The following is a 19,256-nucleotide window of genomic DNA, read 5'->3' as shown; positions in this document are numbered from 1 at the left end:
GTATCCACCGTGACAAAAGTATGTATTGTCTGAAAGTCCAAAACATCTTAGAATTAATTTTCACTTCATCTTCAGAGAACACTTTCTTTTTAAATCTTTGCTGCCCCATGTGAGGATCGAACACGCGAGCTTCAGATTATGAGACTGACGCGCTACCTACTGCGCTAACGAAGCACATTTAATAAACAAATCGAAAGAAAAAAATATCGATACCGACCTTCACTTTTTGACAGTGACGTTGTAAGCACCGTGCCAAAATGTATGGTCTGAAAAACCACAACACCTGAGAAAAAAACAATGATTTCATTCTAAAGTAAAACAATTTGATATCGACCTTAAGATGTGGTTTCCACCGTGACAAAAGTATGTATTGTGTGAAAGTCCAAAACCACTGAGAATTAATTTTCACATTCAGACAACACTCTCTTTTTATAAGCTTTGCTGCCCCGTGTGAGGATCGAAAACATGACCTTCAGATTATGAGACTGACGCGGTGCCTGCTGCGCCAACGAGGCACTTTTAATAATTAAGCGTAAAGAAAAAATATTGATAACGACCTTCAGATTTTGACAGTGACGTTGTAAGCACCGTGCCAAAATGTATGGTCTGAAAGTCCACATCACATGAGAAAAAAACAATGATTTCATTCTAAAGGATAAAATATAGATATGGATACCGACCTTCAGATTTTGACAGTGACGTTGTAAGCATCGTGACAAAAGTATGTATCGTCTGAACGTCCAATACCACTGAGAATTAATTTTCACTTCATCTTCAGAAAACACTGTTTTTTTTAAAAGTTTTGCTGCCCCGTGTGAGGATCGAACTCACTACCTTCAGATTTTGAGACTGACGCGCTGCCTGCTGCGCCAACGAGGCACTTTTAAACATTAAGCGTAAAGAAAAAATATCGATAACGACCTTCACTTTTTGACAGTGACGTTGTAAGCACCGTGCCAAAATGTATGGTCTGAAAAACCACAACACCTGAGAAAAAAACAATGATTTCATTCTAAAGTAAAACAATTTGATATCGACCTTAAGATGTGGTTTCCACCGTGACAAAAGTATGTATTGTCTGAAAGTCCAAAACCACTGAGAATTAATTTTCATCTTCAGACAACACTGTCTTTTTATAAGCTTTGCTACCCCGTGTGAGGATCGAACTCACGACCTTCAGATTATGAGACTGACGCGCTGCCTGCTGCGCCAACGAGGCACATTTAAACGTTAAGTGTAAAGAAAAAATATCGATAACGACCTTCAGATTTTGACAGTAACGTTGTAAGCACCGTGCCAAAATGTATGGTCTGAAAGTCCACATCACCTGAGAAAAAAACAATGATTTCATTCTAAAGTAAAAAATATAGATATCGACCTTAAGATGTGGTATCCACTGTGACAAAAGTATGTATTGTCTGAAAGTCCAAAACCACTGAGAATTTATTTTCACCATCAGACAACAGTCTTTTTATAAGCTTTGCTGCCCCGTGTGAGAATCGAACTCACGACCTTCAAATTACGAGACTGACGCGCTGCCTGCTGCACCAACGAGGCACATTAAATCGTTAAGTGTAAGAAAAAATATCGATACCGACCTTCAGATTTTGACACTGACGTTGTAAGCACCGTGCCAAAATGTATGGTCTGAAAGTCCACAACACCTGAGAAAAAAACTATGATTTCATTCGAAAGTAAGAAATATAGATATCGACCTTAAGATGTGGTATCCACCGAAACAAAAGTATGTATTGTCTGAAAGTCCAAAACATCTGAGAATTAATTGTCACTTATTCTTCAGACAACACTTTCTTTTTAAAATCTTTGCTGCCCCGTGTGAGGATCTAACTCAAGACCTTCAGATTATGAGACTGACGCGCTGCATGCTGCACCAACGAGGCACATTAAAGCATTAAGTGTAAGAAAAAATATAGATACCGACCTTCAGATTTTGACAGTGACGTTGTAAGCACCGTGCCAAAATGTATGGTCTGAAAGTCCACAACACCTAAGAAACAAACAATGATTTCATTCTAAAGTAAAAAATATAGATATGGATACCGACCTTCAGATTTTGACAGTGACGTTGTAAGCACCGTGACAAAAGTATGTATCGTCTGAACGTCCAATTCCACTGAGAATTAATTTTCACTTCATCTTCAGAAAACAGTGTTTTTTTAAAAGCTTTGCTGCCCCGTGTGAGGATCGAACTCACGACCTTCAGATTATGAGACTGACGCGCTGCCTGCTGCGCCAACGAGGCACTTTTAAACATTAAGCGTAAAGAAAAAATATCGATAACGACTTTCACTTTTTGACAGTGACGTTGTAAGCACCGTGCCAAAATGTATGGTCTGAAAAACCACAACACCTGAGAAAAAAAATATGATTTCATTCTAAAGTAAAAAATATAGATATCGACCTTAAGATGTGGTATCCACTGTGACAAAAGTATATATTGTCTGGAAGTCCAAAACCACTGAGAATTAATTTTCACCTTCAGACAACACTGTCTTTTTATAAGGTTTGCTGCCCCGTGTGAGGATCGATCTCACGACCTTCAGCTTATGAGACTGACGCGCTACCTACTTCGCTAACGAAGCACATTTAATCAACAAATCGAAAGAAAAAATTAGCGATACCGACCTTCACTTTTTGACAGTGACGTTGTACGCACCGTGCCAAAATGTATGGTCTGAAAGTCCACAATACCTGAGAAAAAAACTATGATTTCATTCTAAAGTAAAAAATATAGATATCGACCTTAAGATGTGGTATCCACCGTGACAAAAGTATGTATTGTCTGAAAGTCCAAAACATCTGAGAATTAATTTTCACTTCATCTTCAGAGAACACTTTCTTTTTAAATCTTTGCTGCCCCATGTGAGGATCGAACACGCGAGCTTCAGATTATGAGACTGACGCGCTACCTACTGCGCTAACGAAGCACATTTAATAAACAAGTCGAAAGAAAAAAATATCGATACCGACCTTCACTTTTTGACAGTTACGTTGTAAGCACCGTGCCAAAATGTATGGTCTGAAAAACCACAACACCTGAGAAAAAAACAATGATTTCATTCTAAAGTAAAACAATTTGATATCGACCTTAAGATGTGGTTTCCACCGTGACAAAAGTATGTATTGTGTGAAAGTCCAAAACCACTGAGAATTAATTTTCACATTCAGACAACACTCTCTTTTTATAAGCTTTGCTGCCCCGTGTGAGGATCGAAAACATGACCTTCAGATTATGAGACTGACGCGGTGCCTGCTGCGCCAACGAGGCACTTTTAATAATTAAGCGTAAAGAAAAAATATCGATAACGACCTTCAGATTTTGACAGTGACGTTGTAAGCACCGTGCCAAAATGTATGGTCTGAAAGTCCACATCACATGAGAAAAAAACAATGATTTCATTCTAAAGGATAAAATATAGATATGGATACCGACCTTCAGATTTTGACAGTGACGTTGTAAGCATCGTGACAAAAGTATGTATCGTCTGAACGTCCAATACCACTGAGAATTAATTTTCACTTCATCTTCAGACAACACCTTCTAATTAAAAGCTTTGCTGCCCCGTGTGAGGATCGAACTCACGACCTTCAGATTATGAGACTGACGCGGTACCTACTGCGCTAACGAGGCACACCTAATCAACAAATCGAAAGAAAAAATTATCAATACCGACCTTCACTTTTTGACAGTGACGTTGTAAGCACCGTGCCAAAATGTTAGGTCTGAAAAACCACAACACCTGAGAAAAAAACTATGATTTCATTCTAAAGTAAAACAATTTGATATCGACCTTAAGATGTGGTTTCCACCGTGACAAAAGTATGTATTGTCTGAATGTCCAAAACCACTGAGAATTAATTTTCACCTTCAGTCAACACTGTCTTTTTATAAGGTTTGCTGCCTCGTGTGAGGATCGAACTCACAACCTTCAGCTTATGAGACTGGCGCGCTACCTACCTCGCTAACGAAGCACATTTAATCAACAAATCGAAAGAAAGAATTAGCGATACCGACCTTCACTTTTTGACAGTGACGTTGTAAGCACCGTGCCAAAATGTATGGTCTGAAAGTCCACAATACCTGAGAAAAAAACTATGATTTCATTCTAAAGTAAAAAATATAGATATATACCTTAAGATGTGGTATCCACCGTGACAAAAGTATGTATTGTCTGGAAGTCCAAAACCACTGAGAATTAATTTTCACTTCATCTTCAGACAACACTTTCTTATTAACAGCATTGCTGCCCCGTGTGAGGATCGAACTCACGACCTTCAGATTATGAGACTGAGGCGCTACCTACTGTGCTAACGAGGCACATCTAATCAACAATTCGAAAGAAAAAATTATCAATACCGACCTTCACTTTTTGACAGTGACGTTGTAAGCACCGTGCCAAAAGGTATGGTCTGAAAAACCACAACACCTGAGAAAAAAACAATGATTTCATTCTAAAGTAAAACAATTTGATATCGACCTTAAGATGTGGTTTCCACCGTGACAAAAGTATGTATTGTCTGAAAGTCCAAAACCAGTGAGAATTAATTTTCGCCTTCAGACAACACTGTCTTTCTATAAGCTTTGCTGCCCCGTGTGAGGATCGAACTCACGACCTTCAGATTATGAGACTGACGCACTGCCTGCTGCGCCAACGAGGCACTTTTGTACATTGACCGTAAAGAAAAAATATCGATAACGACCTTCAGATTTTGACAGTGACGTTGTAAGCACCGTGCCAAAATGTTAGGTCTGAAAAACCACAACACCTGAGAAAAAAACTATGATTTCATTCTAAAGTAAAACAATTTGATATCGACCTTAAGATGTGGTTTCCACCGTGACAAAAGTATGTATTGTCTGAATGTCCAAAACCACTGAGAATTAATTTTCACCTTCAGTCAACACTGTCTTTTTATAAGGTTTGCTGCCTCGTGTGAGGATCGAACTCACAACCTTCAGCTTATGAGACTGGCGCGCTACCTACCTCGCTAACGAAGCACATTTAATCAACAAATCGAAAGAAAGAATTAGCGATACCGACCTTCACTTTTTGACAGTGACGTTGTAAGCACCGTGCCAAAATGTATGGTCTGAAAGTCCACAATACCTGAGAAAAAAACAATGATTTCATTCTAAAGTAAAAAATATAGATATATACCTTAAGATGTGGTATCCACCGTGACAAAAGTATGTATTGTCTGGAAGTCCAAAACCACTGAGAATTAATTTTCACTTCATCTTCAGACAACACTTTCTTATTAACAGCATTGCTGCCCCGTGTGAGGATCGAACTCACGACCTTCAGATTATGAGACTGAGGCGCTACCTACTGTGCTAACGAGGCACATCTAATCAACAATTCGAAAGAAAAAATTATCAATACCGACCTTCACTTTTTGACAGTGACGTTGTAAGCACCGTGCCAAAAGGTATGGTCTGAAAAACCACAACACCTGAGAAAAAAACAATGATTTCATTCTAAAGTAAAACAATTTGATATCGACCTTAAGATGTGGTTTCCACCGTGACAAAAGTATGTATTGTCTGAAAGTCCAAAACCAGTGAGAATTAATTTTCGCCTTCAGACAACACTGTCTTTCTATAAGCTTTGCTGCCCCGTGTGAGGATCGAACTCACGACCTTCAGATTATGAGACTGACGCACTGCCTGCTGCGCCAACGAGGCACTTTTGTACATTGACCGTAAAGAAAAAATATCGATAACGACCTTCAGATTTTGACAGTGACGTTGTAAGCACCGTGCCAAAATGTATGGTCTGAAAGTCCACATCACCTGAGAAAAAAACAATGATTTCATTCTAAAGTAAAAAATATAGATATGGATTCCGACCTTCAGATTTTGACAGTGACGTTGTAAGCACCGTGACAAAAGTATGTATCGTCTGAACGTCCAATACCACTGAGAATTAATTTTCACTTCATCTTCAGAAAACACTGTTTTTTTAAAAGCTTTGCTGCCCCGTGTGAGGATCGAACTCACGACCTTCAGATTATGAGACTGACGCCCTGCCTGCTGCGCCAACGAGGCACTTTTAAACATTAAGCGTAAAGAAAAAATATCGATAACGACTTTCACTTTTTGACAGTGACGTTGTAAGCACCGTGCCAAAATGTATGGTCTGAAAAACCACAACACCTGAGAAAAAAACAATGATTTCATTCTAAAGTAAAAAATATAGATATCGACCTTAAGATGTGGTATCCACCGTGACAAAAGTATGTATTGTCTGGAAGTCCAAAACCACTGAGAATTAATTTTCACTTCATCTTCAGACAACACTTTCTTATTAACAGCATTGCTGCCCCGTGTGAGGATCGAACTCACGACCTTCAGATTATGAGACTGAGGCGCTACCTACTGTGCTAACGAGGCACATCTAATCAACAATTCGAAAGAAAAAATTATCAATACCGACCTTCACTTTTTGACAGTGACGTTGTAAGCACCGTGCCAAAAGGTATGGTCTGAAAAACCACAACACCTGAGAAAAAAACAATGATTTCATTCTAAAGTAAAACAATTTGATATCGACCTTAAGATGTGGTTTCCACCGTGACAAAAGTATGTATTGTCTGAAAGTCCAAAACCAGTGAGAATTAATTTTAGCCTTCAGACAACACTGTCTTTCTATAAGCTTTGCTGCCCCGTGTGAGGATCGAACTCACGACCTTCAGATTATGAGACTGACGCACTGCCTGCTGCGCCAACGAGGCACTTTTGTACATTGAGCGTAAAGAAAAAATATCGATAACGACCTTCAGATTTTGACAGTGACGTTGTAAGCACCGTGCCAAAATGTATGGTCTGAAAGTCCACATCACCTGAGAAAAAAACAATGATTTCATTCTAAAGTAAAAAATATAGATATGGATTCCGACCTTCAGATTTTGACAGTGACGTTGTAAGCACCGTGACAAAAGTATGTATCGTCTGAACGTCCAATACCACTGAGAATTAATTTTCACTTCATCTTCAGAAAACACTGTTTTTTTAAAAGCTTTGCTGCCCCGTGTGAGGATCGAACTCACGACCTTCAGATTATGAGACTGACGCCCTGCCTGCTGCGCCAACGAGGCACTTTTAAACATTAAGCGTAAAGAAAAAATATCGATAACGACTTTCACTTTTTGACAGTGACGTTGTAAGCACCGTGCCAAAATGTATGGTCTGAAAAACCACAACACCTGAGAAAAAAACAATGATTTCATTCTAAAGTAAAAAATATAGATATCGACCTTAAGATGTGGTATCCACTGTGACAAAAGTATGTATTGTCTGGAAGTCCAAAACCACTGAGAATTAATTTTCACTTCATCTTCAGACAACACTTTCTTATTAACAGCATTGCTGCCCCGTGTGAGGATCGAACTCACGACCTTCAGATTATGAGACTGAGGCGCTACCTACTGCGCTAACGAGGCACATCTAATCAACAATTCGAAAGAGAAAATTATCAATACCGACCTTCACTTTTTGACAGTGACGTTGTAAGCACCGTGCCAAAATGTATGGTCTGAAAAACCACAACACCTGAGAAAAAAACAATGATTTCATTCTAAAGTAAAAAATATAGATATCGACCTTAAGATGTGGTATCCACTGTGACAAAAGTATATATTGTCTGGAAGTCCAAAACCACTGAGAATTAATTTTCACTTCATCTTCAGACAACACTTTCTTATTAAAAGCTTTGCTGCCCTGTGTGAGGATCGAACTCACGACCTTCAGATTATGAGACTGACGCGCTACCTACTGCGCTAACGAGGCACATCTAATCAACAAATCGAAAGAAAAAATTATCAATACCGACCTTCACTTTTTGACAGTGACGTTGTAAGCACCGTGCCAAAATGTATGGTCTGAAAAACCACAACACCTGAGAAAAAAACAATGATTTCATTCTAAAGTAAAACAATTTGATATCGACCTTAAGATGTGGTTTCCACCGTGACAAAAGTATGTATTGTCTGGAAGTCCAAAACCACTGAGAATTAATTTTCACTTCATCTTCAGACAACACTTTCTTATTAACAGCATTGCTGCCCCGTGTGAGGATCGAACTCACGACCTTCAGATTATGAGACTGAGGCGCTACCTACTGTGCTAACGAGGCACATCTAATCAACAATTCGAAAGAAAAAATTATCAATACCGACCTTCACTTTTTGACAGTGACGTTGTAAGCACCGTGCCAAAAGGTATGGTCTGAAAAACCACAACACCTGAGAAAAAAACAATGATTTCATTCTAAAGTAAAACAATTTGATATCGACCTTAAGATGTGGTTTCCACCGTGACAAAAGTATGTATTGTCTGAAAGTCCAAAACCAGTGAGAATTAATTTTAGCCTTCAGACAACACTGTCTTTCTATAAGCTTTGCTGCCCCGTGTGAGGATCGAACTCACGACCTTCAGATTATGAGACTGACGCACTGCCTGCTGCGCCAACGAGGCACTTTTGTACATTGAGCGTAAAGAAAAAATATCGATAACGACCTTCAGATTTTGACAGTGACGTTGTAAGCACCGTGCCAAAATGTATGGTCTGAAAGTCCACATCACCTGAGAAAAAAACAATGATTTCATTCTAAAGTAAAAAATATAGATATGGATTCCGACCTTCAGATTTTGACAGTGACGTTGTAAGCACCGTGACAAAAGTATGTATCGTCTGAACGTCCAATACCACTGAGAATTAATTTTCACTTCATCTTCAGAAAACACTGTTTTTTTAAAAGCTTTGCTGCCCCGTGTGAGGATCGAACTCACGACCTTCAGATTATGAGACTGACGCCCTGCCTGCTGCGCCAACGAGGCACTTTTAAACATTAAGCGTAAAGAAAAAATATCGATAACGACTTTCACTTTTTGACAGTGACGTTGTAAGCACCGTGCCAAAATGTATGGTCTGAAAAACCACAACACCTGAGAAAAAAACAATGATTTCATTCTAAAGTAAAAAATATAGATATCGACCTTAAGATGTGGTATCCACTGTGACAAAAGTATGTATTGTCTGGAAGTCCAAAACCACTGAGAATTAATTTTCACTTCATCTTCAGACAACACTTTCTTATTAACAGCATTGCTGCCCCGTGTGAGGATCGAACTCACGACCTTCAGATTATGAGACTGAGGCGCTACCTACTGCGCTAACGAGGCACATCTAATCAACAATTCGAAAGAGAAAATTATCAATACCGACCTTCACTTTTTGACAGTGACGTTGTAAGCACCGTGCCAAAATGTATGGTCTGAAAAACCACAACACCTGAGAAAAAAACAATGATTTCATTCTAAAGTAAAAAATATAGATATCGACCTTAAGATGTGGTATCCACTGTGACAAAAGTATATATTGTCTGGAAGTCCAAAACCACTGAGAATTAATTTTCACTTCATCTTCAGACAACACTTTCTTATTAAAAGCTTTGCTGCCCTGTGTGAGGATCGAACTCACGACCTTCAGATTATGAGACTGACGCGCTACCTACTGCGCTAACGAGGCACATCTAATCAACAAATCGAAAGAAAAAATTATCAATACCGACCTTCACTTTTTGACAGTGACGTTGTAAGCACCGTGCCAAAATGTATGGTCTGAAAAACCACAACACCTGAGAAAAAAACAATGATTTCATTCTAAAGTAAAACAATTTGATATCGACCTTAAGATGTGGTTTCCACCGTGACAAAAGTATGTATTGTCTGAAAGTCCAAAACCACTGAGAATTAATTTTCACCTTCAGACAACACTGTCTTTTTATAAGGTTTGCTGCCCCGTGTGAGGATCGATCTCACAACCTTCAGCTTATGAGACTGACGCGCTAACTACTTCGCTAACGAAGCACATTTAATCAACAAATCGAAAGAAAAAATTAGCGATACCGACCTTCACTTTTTGACAGTGACGTTGTACGCACCGTGCCAAAATGTATGGTCTGAAAGTCCACAATACCTGAGAAAAAAACTATGATTTCATTCTAAAGTAAAAAATATAGATATCGACCTTAAGATGTGGTATCCACCGTGACAAAAGTATGTATTGTCTGAAAGTCCAAAACATCTGAGAATTAATTTTCACTTCATCTTCAGAGAACACTTTCTTTTTAAATCTTTGCTGCCCCATGTGAGGATCGAACACGCGAGCTTCAGATTATGAGACTGACGCGCTACCTACTGCGCTAACGAAGCACATTTAATAAACAAGTCGAAAGAAAAAAATATCGATACCGACCTTCACTTTTTGACAGTGACGTTGTAAGCACCGTGCCAAAATGTATGGTCTGAAAGTCCACATCACATGAGAAAAAAACAATGATTTCATTCTAAAGGATAAAATATAGATATGGATACCGACCTTCAGATTTTGACAGTGACGTTGTAAGCATCGTGACAAAAGTATGTATCGTCTGAACGTCCAATACCACTGAGAATTAATTTTCACTTCATCTTCAGACAACACTTTCTTATTAAAAGCTTTGCTGCCCCGTGTGAGGATCGAACTCACGACCTTCAGATTATGAGACTGACGCGGTACCTACTGCGCTAACGAGGCACACCTAATCAACAAATCGAAAGAAAAAATTATCAATACCGACCTTCACTTTTTGACAGTGACGTTGTAAGCACCGTGCCAAAATGTATGGTCTGAAAAACCACAACACCTGAGAAAAAAACAATGATTTCATTCTAAAGTAAAACAATTTGATATCGACCTTAAGATGTGGTTTCCACCGTGACAAAAGTATGTATTGTCTGAATGTCCAAAACCACTGAGAATTAATTTTCACCTTTACACAACACTGTCTTTTTATAAGGTTTGCTGCCTCGTGTGAGGATCGAACTCACAACCTTCAGCTTATGAGACTGGCGCGCTACCTACCTCGCTAACGAAGGACTTTTAATCAACAAATCGAATGAAAAAATTTGCGATACCGACCTTCACTTTTTGACAGTGACGTTGTAAGCACCGTGCCAAAATGTATGGTCTGAAAGTCCACAATACCTGAGAAAAAAACTATGATTTCATTCTAAAGTAAAAAATATAGATATATACCTTAAGATGTGGTATCCACCGTGACAAAAGTATGTATTGTCTGGAAGTCCAAAACCACTGAGAATTAATTTTCACTTCATCTTCAGACAACACTTTCTTATTAACAGCATTGCTGCCCCGTGTGAGGATCGAACTCACGACCTTCAGATTATGAGACTGAGGCGCTACCTACTGTGCTAACGAGGCACATCTAATCAACAATTCGAAAGAAAAAATTATCAATACCGACCTTCACTTTTTGACAGTGACGTTGTAAGCACCGTGCCAAAAGGTATGGTCTGAAAAACCACAACACCTGAGAAAAAAACAATGATTTCATTCTAAAGTAAAACAATTTGATATCGACCTTAAGATGTGGTTTCCACCGTGACAAAAGTATGTATTGTCTGAAAGTCCAAAACCACTGAGAATTAATTTTCACCTTCAGACAACACTGTCTTTTTATAAGCTTTGCTACCCCGTGTGAGGATCGAACTCACGACCTTCAGATTATGAGACTGACGCGCTGCCTGCTGCGCCAACGAGGCACATTTAAACGTTAAGTGTAAAGAAAAAATATCGATAACGACCTTCAGATTTTGACAGTAACGTTGTAAGCACCGTGCCAAAATGTATGGTCTGAAAGTCCACATCACCTGAGAAAAAAACAATGATTTCATTCTAAAGTAAAAAATATAGATATCGACCTTAAGATGTGGTATCCACTGTGACAAAAGTATGTATTGTCTGAAAGTCCAAAACCACTGAGAATTTATTTTCACCATCAGACAACAGTCTTTTTATAAGCTTTGCTGCCCCGTGTGAGAATCGAACTCACGACCTTCAAATTACGAGACTGACGCGCTGCCTGCTGCACCAACGAGGCACATTAAATCGTTAAGTGTAAGAAAAAATATCGATACCGACCTTCAGATTTTGACACTGACGTTGTAAGCACCGTGCCAAAATGTATGGTCTGAAAGTCCACAACACCTGAGAAAAAAACTATGATTTCATTCGAAAGTAAGAAATATAGATATCGACCTTAAGATGTGGTATCCACCGAAACAAAAGTATGTATTGTCTGAAAGTCCAAAACATCTGAGAATTAATTGTCACTTATTCTTCAGACAACACTTTCTTTTTAAAATCTTTGCTGCCCCGTGTGAGGATCTAACTCAAGACCTTCAGATTATGAGACTGACGCGCTGCATGCTGCACCAACGAGGCACATTAAAGCATTAAGTGTAAGAAAAAATATAGATACCGACCTTCAGATTTTGACAGTGACGTTGTAAGCACCGTGCCAAAATGTATGGTCTGAAAGTCCACAACACCTAAGAAACAAACAATGATTTCATTCTAAAGTAAAAAATATAGATATGGATACCGACCTTCAGATTTTGACAGTGACGTTGTAAGCACCGTGACAAAAGTATGTATCGTCTGAACGTCCAATTCCACTGAGAATTAATTTTCACTTCATCTTCAGAAAACAGTGTTTTTTTAAAAGCTTTGCTGCCCCGTGTGAGGATCGAACTCACGACATTCAGATTATGAGACTGACGCGCTGCCTGCTGCGCCAACGAGGCACTTTTAAACATTAAGCGTAAAGAAAAAATATCGATAACGACTTTCACTTTTTGACAGTGACGTTGTAAGCACCGTGCCAAAATGTATGGTCTGAAAAACCACAACACCTGAGAAAAAAAATATGATTTCATTCTAAAGTAAAAAATATAGATATCGACCTTAAGATGTGGTATCCACTGTGACAAAAGTATATATTGTCTGGAAGTCCAAAACCACTGAGAATTAATTTTCACCTTCAGACAACACTGTCTTTTTATAAGGTTTGCTGCCCCGTGTGAGGATCGATCTCACGACCTTCAGCTTATGAGACTGACGCGCTACCTACTTCGCTAACGAAGCACATTTAATCAACAAATCGAAAGAAAAAATTAGCGATACCGACCTTCACTTTTTGACAGTGACGTTGTACGCACCGTGCCAAAATGTATGGTCTGAAAGTCCACAATACCTGAGAAAAAAACTATGATTTCATTCTAAAGTAAAAAATATAGATATCGACCTTAAGATGTGGTATCCACCGTGACAAAAGTATGTATTGTCTGAAAGTCCAAAACATCTGAGAATTAATTTTCACTTCATCTTCAGAGAACACTTTCTTTTTAAATCTTTGCTGCCCCATGTGAGGATCGAACACGCGAGCTTCAGATTATGAGACTGACGCGCTACCTACTGCGCTAACGAAGCACATTTAATAAACAAGTCGAAAGAAAAAAATATCGATACCGACCTTCACTTTTTGACAGTGACGTTGTAAGCACCGTGCCAAAATGTATGGTCTGAAAAACCACAACACCTGAGAAAAAAACAATGATTTCATTCTAAAGTAAAACAATTTGATATCGACCTTAAGATGTGGTTTCCACCGTGACAAAAGTATGTATTGTGTGAAAGTCCAAAACCACTGAGAATTAATTTTCACATTCAGACAACACTCTCTTTTTATAAGCTTTGCTGCCCCGTGTGAGGATCGAAAACATGACCTTCAGATTATGAGACTGACGCGGTGCCTGCTGCGCCAACGAGGCACTTTTAATAATTAAGCGTAAAGAAAAAATATCGATAACGACCTTCAGATTTTGACAGAGACGTTGTAAGCACCGTGCCAAAATGTATGGTCTGAAAGTCCACATCACATGAGAAAAAAACAATGATTTCATTCTAAAGGATAAAATATAGATATGGATACCGACCTTCAGATTTTGACAGTGACGTTGTAAGCATCGTGACAAAAGTATGTATCGTCTGAACGTCCAATACCACTGAGAATTAATTTTCACTTCATCTTCAGACAACACTTTCTAATTAAAAGCTTTGCTGCCCCGTGTGAGGATCGAACTCACGACCTTCAGATTATGAGACTGACGCGGTACCTACTGCGCTAACGAGGCACACCTAATCAACAAATCGAAAGAAAAAATTATCAATACCGACCTTCACTTTTTGACAGTGACGTTGTAAGCACCGTGCCAAAATGTTAGGTCTGAAAAACCACAACACCTGAGAAAAAAACTATGATTTCATTCTAAAGTAAAACAATTTGATATCGACCTTAAGATGTGGTTTCCACCGTGACAAAAGTATGTATTGTCTGAATGTCCAAAACCACTGAGAATTAATTTTCACCTTCAGTCAACACTGTCTTTTTATAAGGTTTGCTGCCTCGTGTGAGGATCGAACTCACAACCTTCAGCTTATGAGACTGGCGCGCTACCTACCTCGCTAACGAAGCACATTTAATCAACAAATCGAAAGAAAGAATTAGCGATACCGACCTTCACTTTTTGACAGTGACGTTGTAAGCACCGTGCCAAAATGTATGGTCTGAAAGTGCACAATACCTGAGAAAAAAACTATGATTTCATTCTAAAGTAAAAAATATAGATATATACCTTAAGATGTGGTATCCACCGTGACAAAAGTATGTATTGTCTGGAAGTCCAAAACCACTGAGAATTAATTTTCACTTCATCTTCAGACAACACTTTCTTATTAACAGCATTGCTGCCCCGTGTGAGGATCGAACTCACGACCTTCAGATTATGAGACTGAGGCGCTACCTACTGTGCTAACGAGGCACATCTAATCAACAATTCGAAAGAAAAAATTATCAATACCGACCTTCACTTTTTGACAGTGACGTTGTAAGCACCGTGCCAAAAGGTATGGTCTGAAAAACCACAACACCTGAGAAAAAAACAATGATTTCATTCTAAAGTAAAACAATTTGATATCGACCTTAAGATGTGGTTTCCACCGTGACAAAAGTATGTATTGTCTGAAAGTCCAAAACCAGTGAGAATTAATTTTCGCCTTCAGACAACACTGTCTTTCTATAAGCTTTGCTGCCCCGTGTGAGGATCGAACTCACGACCTTCAGATTATGAGACTGACGCACTGCCTGCTGCGCCAACGAGGCACTTTTGTACATTGACCGTAAAGAAAAAATATCGATAACGACCTTCAGATTTTGACAGTGACGTTGTAAGCACCGTGCCAAAATGTATGGTCTGAAAGTCCACATCACCTGAGAAAAAAACAATGATTTCATTCTAAAGTAAAAAATATAGATATGGATTCCGACCTTCAGATTTTGACAGTGACGTTGTAAGCACCGTGACAAAAGTATGTATCGTCTGAACGTCCAATACCACTGAGAATTAATTTTCACTTCATCTTCAGAAAACACTGTTTTTTTAAAAGCTTTGCTGCCCCGTGTGAGGATCGAACTCACGACCTTCAGATTATGAGACTGACGCCCTGCCTGCTGCGCCAACGAGGCACTTTTAAACATTAAGCGTAAAGAAAAAATATCGATAACGACTTTCACTTTTTGACAGTGACGTTGTAAGCACCGTGCCAAAATGTATGGTCTGAAAAACCACAACACCTGAGAAAAAAACAATGATTTCATTCTAAAGTAAAAAATATAGATATCGACCTTAAGATGTGGTATCCACCGTGACAAAAGTATGTATTGTCTGGAAGTCCAAAACCACTGAGAATTAATTTTCACTTCATCTTCAGACAACACTTTCTTATTAACAGCATTGCTGCCCCGTGTGAGGATCGAACTCACGACCTTCAGATTATGAGACTGAGGCGCTACCTACTGTGCTAACGAGGCACATCTAATCAACAATTCGAAAGAAAAAATTATCAATACCGACCTTCACTTTTTGACAGTGACGTTGTAAGCACCGTGCCAAAAGGTATGGTCTGAAAAACCACAACACCTGAGAAAAAAACAATGATTTCATTCTAAAGTAAAACAATTTGATATCGACCTTAAGATGTGTTTTCCACCGTGACAAAAGTATGTATTGTCTGAAAGTCCAAAACCAGTGAGAATTAATTTTAGCCTTCAGACAACACTGTCTTTCTATAAGCTTTGCTGCCCCGTGTGAGGATCGAACTCACGACCTTCAGATTATGAGACTGACGCACTGCCTGCTGCGCCAACGAGGCACTTTTGTACATTGAGCGTAAAGAAAAAATATCGATAACGACCTTCAGATTTTGACAGTGACGTTGTAAGCACCGTGCCAAAATGTATGGTCTGAAAGTCCACATCACCTGAGAAAAAAACAATGATTTCATTCTAAAGTAAAAAATATAGATATGGATTCCGACCTTCAGATTTTGACAGTGACGTTGTAAGCACCGTGACAAAAGTATGTATCGTCTGAACGTCCAATACCACTGAGAATTAATTTTCACTTCATCTTCAGAAAACACTGTTTTTTTAAAAGCTTTGCTGCCCCGTGTGAGGATCGAACTCACGACCTTCAGATTATGAGACTGACGCCCTGCCTGCTGCGCCAACGAGGCACTTTTAAACATTAAGCGTAAAGAAAAAATATCGATAACGACTTTCACTTTTTGACAGTGACGTTGTAAGCACCGTGCCAAAATGTATGGTCTGAAAAACCACAACACCTGAGAAAAAAACAATGATTTCATTCTAAAGTAAAAAATATAGATATCGACCTTAAGATGTGGTATCCACTGTGACAAAAGTATGTATTGTCTGGAAGTCCAAAACCACTGAGAATTAATTTTCACTTCATCTTCAGACAACACTTTCTTATTAACAGCATTGCTGCCCCGTGTGAGGATCGAACTCACGACCTTCAGATTATGAGACTGAGGCGCTACCTACTGCGCTAACGAGGCACATCTAATCAACAATTCGAAAGAGAAAATTATCAATACCGACCTTCACTTTTTGACAGTGACGTTGTAAGCACCGTGCCAAAATGTATGGTCTGAAAAACCACAACACCTGAGAAAAAAACAATGATTTCATTCTAAAGTAAAAAATATAGATATCGACCTTAAGATGTGGTATCCACTGTGACAAAAGTATATATTGTCTGGAAGTCCAAAACCACTGAGAATTAATTTTCACTTCATCTTCAGACAACACTTTCTTATTAAAAGCTTTGCTGCCCTGTGTGAGGATCGAACTCACGACCTTCAGATTATGAGACTGACGCGCTACCTACTGCGCTAACGAGGCACATCTAATCAACAAATCGAAAGAAAAAATTATCAATACCGACCTTCACTTTTTGACAGTGACGTTGTAAGCACCGTGCCAAAATGTATGGTCTGAAAAACCACAACACCTGAGAAAAAAACAATGATTTCATTCTAAAGTAAAAAATATAGATATCGACCTTAAGATGTGGTATCCACCGTGACAAAAGTATGTATTGTCTGAAAGTCCAAAACATCTGAGAATTAATTTTCACTTCATCTTCAGAGAACACTTTCTTTTTAAATCTTTGCTGCCCCATGTGAGGATCGAACACGCGAGCTTCAGATTATGAGACTGACGCGCTACCTACTGCGCTAACGAAGCACATTTAATAAACAAGTCGAAAGAAAAAAATATCGATACCGACCTTCACTTTTTGACAGTGACGTTGTAAGCACCGTGCCAAAATGTATGGTCTGAAAAACCACAACACCTGAGAAAAAAACAATGATTTCATTCTAAAGTAAAACAATTTGATATCGACCTTAAGATGTGGTTTCCACCGTGACAAAAGTATGTATTGTGTGAAAGTCCAAAACCACTGAGAATTAATTTTCACATTCAGACAACACTCTCTTTTTATAAGCTTTGCTGCCCCGTGTGAGGATCGAAAACATGACCTTCAGATTATGAGACTGACGCGGTGCCTGCTGCGCCAACGAGGCACTTTTAATAATTAAGCGTAAAGAAAAAATATCGATAACGACCTTCAGATTTTGACAGTGACGTTGTAAGCACCGTGCCAAAATGTATGGTCTGAAAGTCCACATCACATGAGAAAAAAACAATGATTTCATTCTAAAGGATAAAATATAGATATGGATACCGACCTTCAGATTTTGACAGTGACGTTGTAAGCATCGTGACAAAAGTATGTATCGTCTGAACGTCCAATACCACTGAGAATTAATTTTCACTTCATCTTCAGACAACACTTTCTTATTAAAAGCTTTGCTGCCCCGTGTGAGGATCGAACTCACGACCTTCAGATTATGAGACTGACGCGGTACCTACTGCGCTAACGAGGCACACCTAATCAACAAATCGAAAGAAAAAATTATCAATACCGACCTTCACTTTTTGACAGTGACGTTGTAAGCACCGTGCCAAAATGTATGGTCTGAAAAACCACAACACCTGAGAAAAAAACAATGATTTCATTCTAAAGTAAAACAATTTGATATCGACCTTAAGATGTGGTTTCCACCGTGACAAAAGTATGTATTGTCTGAATGTCCAAAACCACTGAGAATTAATTTTCACCTTTACACAACACTGTCTTTTTATAAGGTTTGCTGCCTCGTGTGAGGATCGAACTCACAACCTTCAGCTTATGAGACTGGCGCGCTACCTACCTCGCTAACGAAGGACATTTAATCAACAAATCGAATGAAAAAATTAGCGATACCGACCTTCACTTTTTGACAGTGACGTTGTAAGCACCGTGCCAAAATGTATGGTCTGAAAGTCCACAATACCTGAGAAAAAAACTATGATTTCATTCTAAAGTAAAAAATATAGATATATACCTTAAGATGTGGTATCCACCGTGACAAAAGTATGTATTGTCTGGAAGTCCAAAACCACTGAGAATTAATTTTCACTTCATCTTCAGACAACACTTTCTTATTAACAGCATTGCTGCCCCGTGTGAGGATCGAACTCACGACCTTCAGATTATGAGACTGAGGCGCTACCTACTGTGCTAACGAGGCACATCTAATCAACAATTCGAAAGAAAAAATTATCAATACCGACCTTCACTTTTTGACAGTGACGTTGTAAGCACCGTGCCAAAAGGTATGGTCTGAAAAACCACAACACCTGAGAAAAAAACAATGATTTCATTCTAAAGTAAAACAATTTGATATCGACCTTAAGATGTGGTTTCCACCGTGACAAAAGTATGTATTGTCTGAAAGTCCAAAACCAGTGAGAATTAATTTTCACCTTCAGACAACACTGTCTTTCTATAAGCTTTGCTGCCCCGTGTGAGGATCGAACTCACGACCTTCAGATTATGAGACTGACGCACTGCCTGC

General features: G+C 38.8%; 23 non-coding genes across 23 annotated transcripts; all 23 read right to left on the bottom strand.

Moving 5' to 3' along the window:
* Positions 1-806: 806 nt before the first annotated feature.
* Positions 807-879, bottom strand: trnal-caa (transfer RNA leucine (anticodon CAA)). The gene has a single exon. It is a non-coding gene; the product is annotated as a tRNA-Leu (tRNA).
* A 605-nt stretch (positions 880-1,484) lies between these two features.
* trnat-cgu (transfer RNA threonine (anticodon CGU)) lies at positions 1,485-1,557 on the bottom strand. The gene has a single exon. It is a non-coding gene; the product is annotated as a tRNA-Thr (tRNA).
* A 633-nt stretch (positions 1,558-2,190) lies between these two features.
* Positions 2,191-2,263, bottom strand: trnam-cau (transfer RNA methionine (anticodon CAU)). The gene has a single exon. It is a non-coding gene; the product is annotated as a tRNA-Met (tRNA).
* A 1,316-nt stretch (positions 2,264-3,579) lies between these two features.
* Positions 3,580-3,652, bottom strand: trnam-cau (transfer RNA methionine (anticodon CAU)). The gene has a single exon. It is a non-coding gene; the product is annotated as a tRNA-Met (tRNA).
* A 614-nt stretch (positions 3,653-4,266) lies between these two features.
* Positions 4,267-4,339, bottom strand: trnam-cau (transfer RNA methionine (anticodon CAU)). Its single transcript has one exon. It is a non-coding gene; the product is annotated as a tRNA-Met (tRNA).
* Positions 4,340-5,293: 954 nt separating this feature from the next.
* On the bottom strand, positions 5,294-5,366 carry trnam-cau (transfer RNA methionine (anticodon CAU)). The gene has a single exon. It is a non-coding gene; the product is annotated as a tRNA-Met (tRNA).
* A 976-nt stretch (positions 5,367-6,342) lies between these two features.
* Positions 6,343-6,415, bottom strand: trnam-cau (transfer RNA methionine (anticodon CAU)). Its single transcript has one exon. It is a non-coding gene; the product is annotated as a tRNA-Met (tRNA).
* A 976-nt stretch (positions 6,416-7,391) lies between these two features.
* trnam-cau (transfer RNA methionine (anticodon CAU)) lies at positions 7,392-7,464 on the bottom strand. The gene has a single exon. It is a non-coding gene; the product is annotated as a tRNA-Met (tRNA).
* A 273-nt stretch (positions 7,465-7,737) lies between these two features.
* On the bottom strand, positions 7,738-7,810 carry trnam-cau (transfer RNA methionine (anticodon CAU)). Its single transcript has one exon. It is a non-coding gene; the product is annotated as a tRNA-Met (tRNA).
* A 273-nt stretch (positions 7,811-8,083) lies between these two features.
* Positions 8,084-8,156, bottom strand: trnam-cau (transfer RNA methionine (anticodon CAU)). Its single transcript has one exon. It is a non-coding gene; the product is annotated as a tRNA-Met (tRNA).
* Positions 8,157-9,132: 976 nt separating this feature from the next.
* On the bottom strand, positions 9,133-9,205 carry trnam-cau (transfer RNA methionine (anticodon CAU)). Its single transcript has one exon. It is a non-coding gene; the product is annotated as a tRNA-Met (tRNA).
* A 273-nt stretch (positions 9,206-9,478) lies between these two features.
* On the bottom strand, positions 9,479-9,551 carry trnam-cau (transfer RNA methionine (anticodon CAU)). The gene has a single exon. It is a non-coding gene; the product is annotated as a tRNA-Met (tRNA).
* A 977-nt stretch (positions 9,552-10,528) lies between these two features.
* Positions 10,529-10,601, bottom strand: trnam-cau (transfer RNA methionine (anticodon CAU)). The gene has a single exon. It is a non-coding gene; the product is annotated as a tRNA-Met (tRNA).
* A 614-nt stretch (positions 10,602-11,215) lies between these two features.
* On the bottom strand, positions 11,216-11,288 carry trnam-cau (transfer RNA methionine (anticodon CAU)). Its single transcript has one exon. It is a non-coding gene; the product is annotated as a tRNA-Met (tRNA).
* A 606-nt stretch (positions 11,289-11,894) lies between these two features.
* Positions 11,895-11,967, bottom strand: trnat-cgu (transfer RNA threonine (anticodon CGU)). Its single transcript has one exon. It is a non-coding gene; the product is annotated as a tRNA-Thr (tRNA).
* A 633-nt stretch (positions 11,968-12,600) lies between these two features.
* trnam-cau (transfer RNA methionine (anticodon CAU)) lies at positions 12,601-12,673 on the bottom strand. The gene has a single exon. It is a non-coding gene; the product is annotated as a tRNA-Met (tRNA).
* A 1,316-nt stretch (positions 12,674-13,989) lies between these two features.
* trnam-cau (transfer RNA methionine (anticodon CAU)) lies at positions 13,990-14,062 on the bottom strand. The gene has a single exon. It is a non-coding gene; the product is annotated as a tRNA-Met (tRNA).
* A 614-nt stretch (positions 14,063-14,676) lies between these two features.
* trnam-cau (transfer RNA methionine (anticodon CAU)) lies at positions 14,677-14,749 on the bottom strand. Its single transcript has one exon. It is a non-coding gene; the product is annotated as a tRNA-Met (tRNA).
* Positions 14,750-15,725: 976 nt separating this feature from the next.
* trnam-cau (transfer RNA methionine (anticodon CAU)) lies at positions 15,726-15,798 on the bottom strand. The gene has a single exon. It is a non-coding gene; the product is annotated as a tRNA-Met (tRNA).
* Positions 15,799-16,774: 976 nt separating this feature from the next.
* trnam-cau (transfer RNA methionine (anticodon CAU)) lies at positions 16,775-16,847 on the bottom strand. The gene has a single exon. It is a non-coding gene; the product is annotated as a tRNA-Met (tRNA).
* Positions 16,848-17,120: 273 nt separating this feature from the next.
* On the bottom strand, positions 17,121-17,193 carry trnam-cau (transfer RNA methionine (anticodon CAU)). Its single transcript has one exon. It is a non-coding gene; the product is annotated as a tRNA-Met (tRNA).
* A 976-nt stretch (positions 17,194-18,169) lies between these two features.
* Positions 18,170-18,242, bottom strand: trnam-cau (transfer RNA methionine (anticodon CAU)). Its single transcript has one exon. It is a non-coding gene; the product is annotated as a tRNA-Met (tRNA).
* A 614-nt stretch (positions 18,243-18,856) lies between these two features.
* On the bottom strand, positions 18,857-18,929 carry trnam-cau (transfer RNA methionine (anticodon CAU)). Its single transcript has one exon. It is a non-coding gene; the product is annotated as a tRNA-Met (tRNA).
* Between the last annotated feature and the right edge of the window lie 327 nt (positions 18,930-19,256).

This window comes from Salmo salar, chromosome 02, assembly GCF_965601325.2.
Source record: "Salmo salar chromosome 02, fSalSal1, whole genome shotgun sequence".
Classification (NCBI taxonomy): Eukaryota; Metazoa; Chordata; class Actinopteri; order Salmoniformes; family Salmonidae; genus Salmo; species Salmo salar.
The sequence above is the reverse complement of the archived record's forward strand: the minus strand, read 5'-3'. Positions and strand labels throughout refer to the sequence as shown.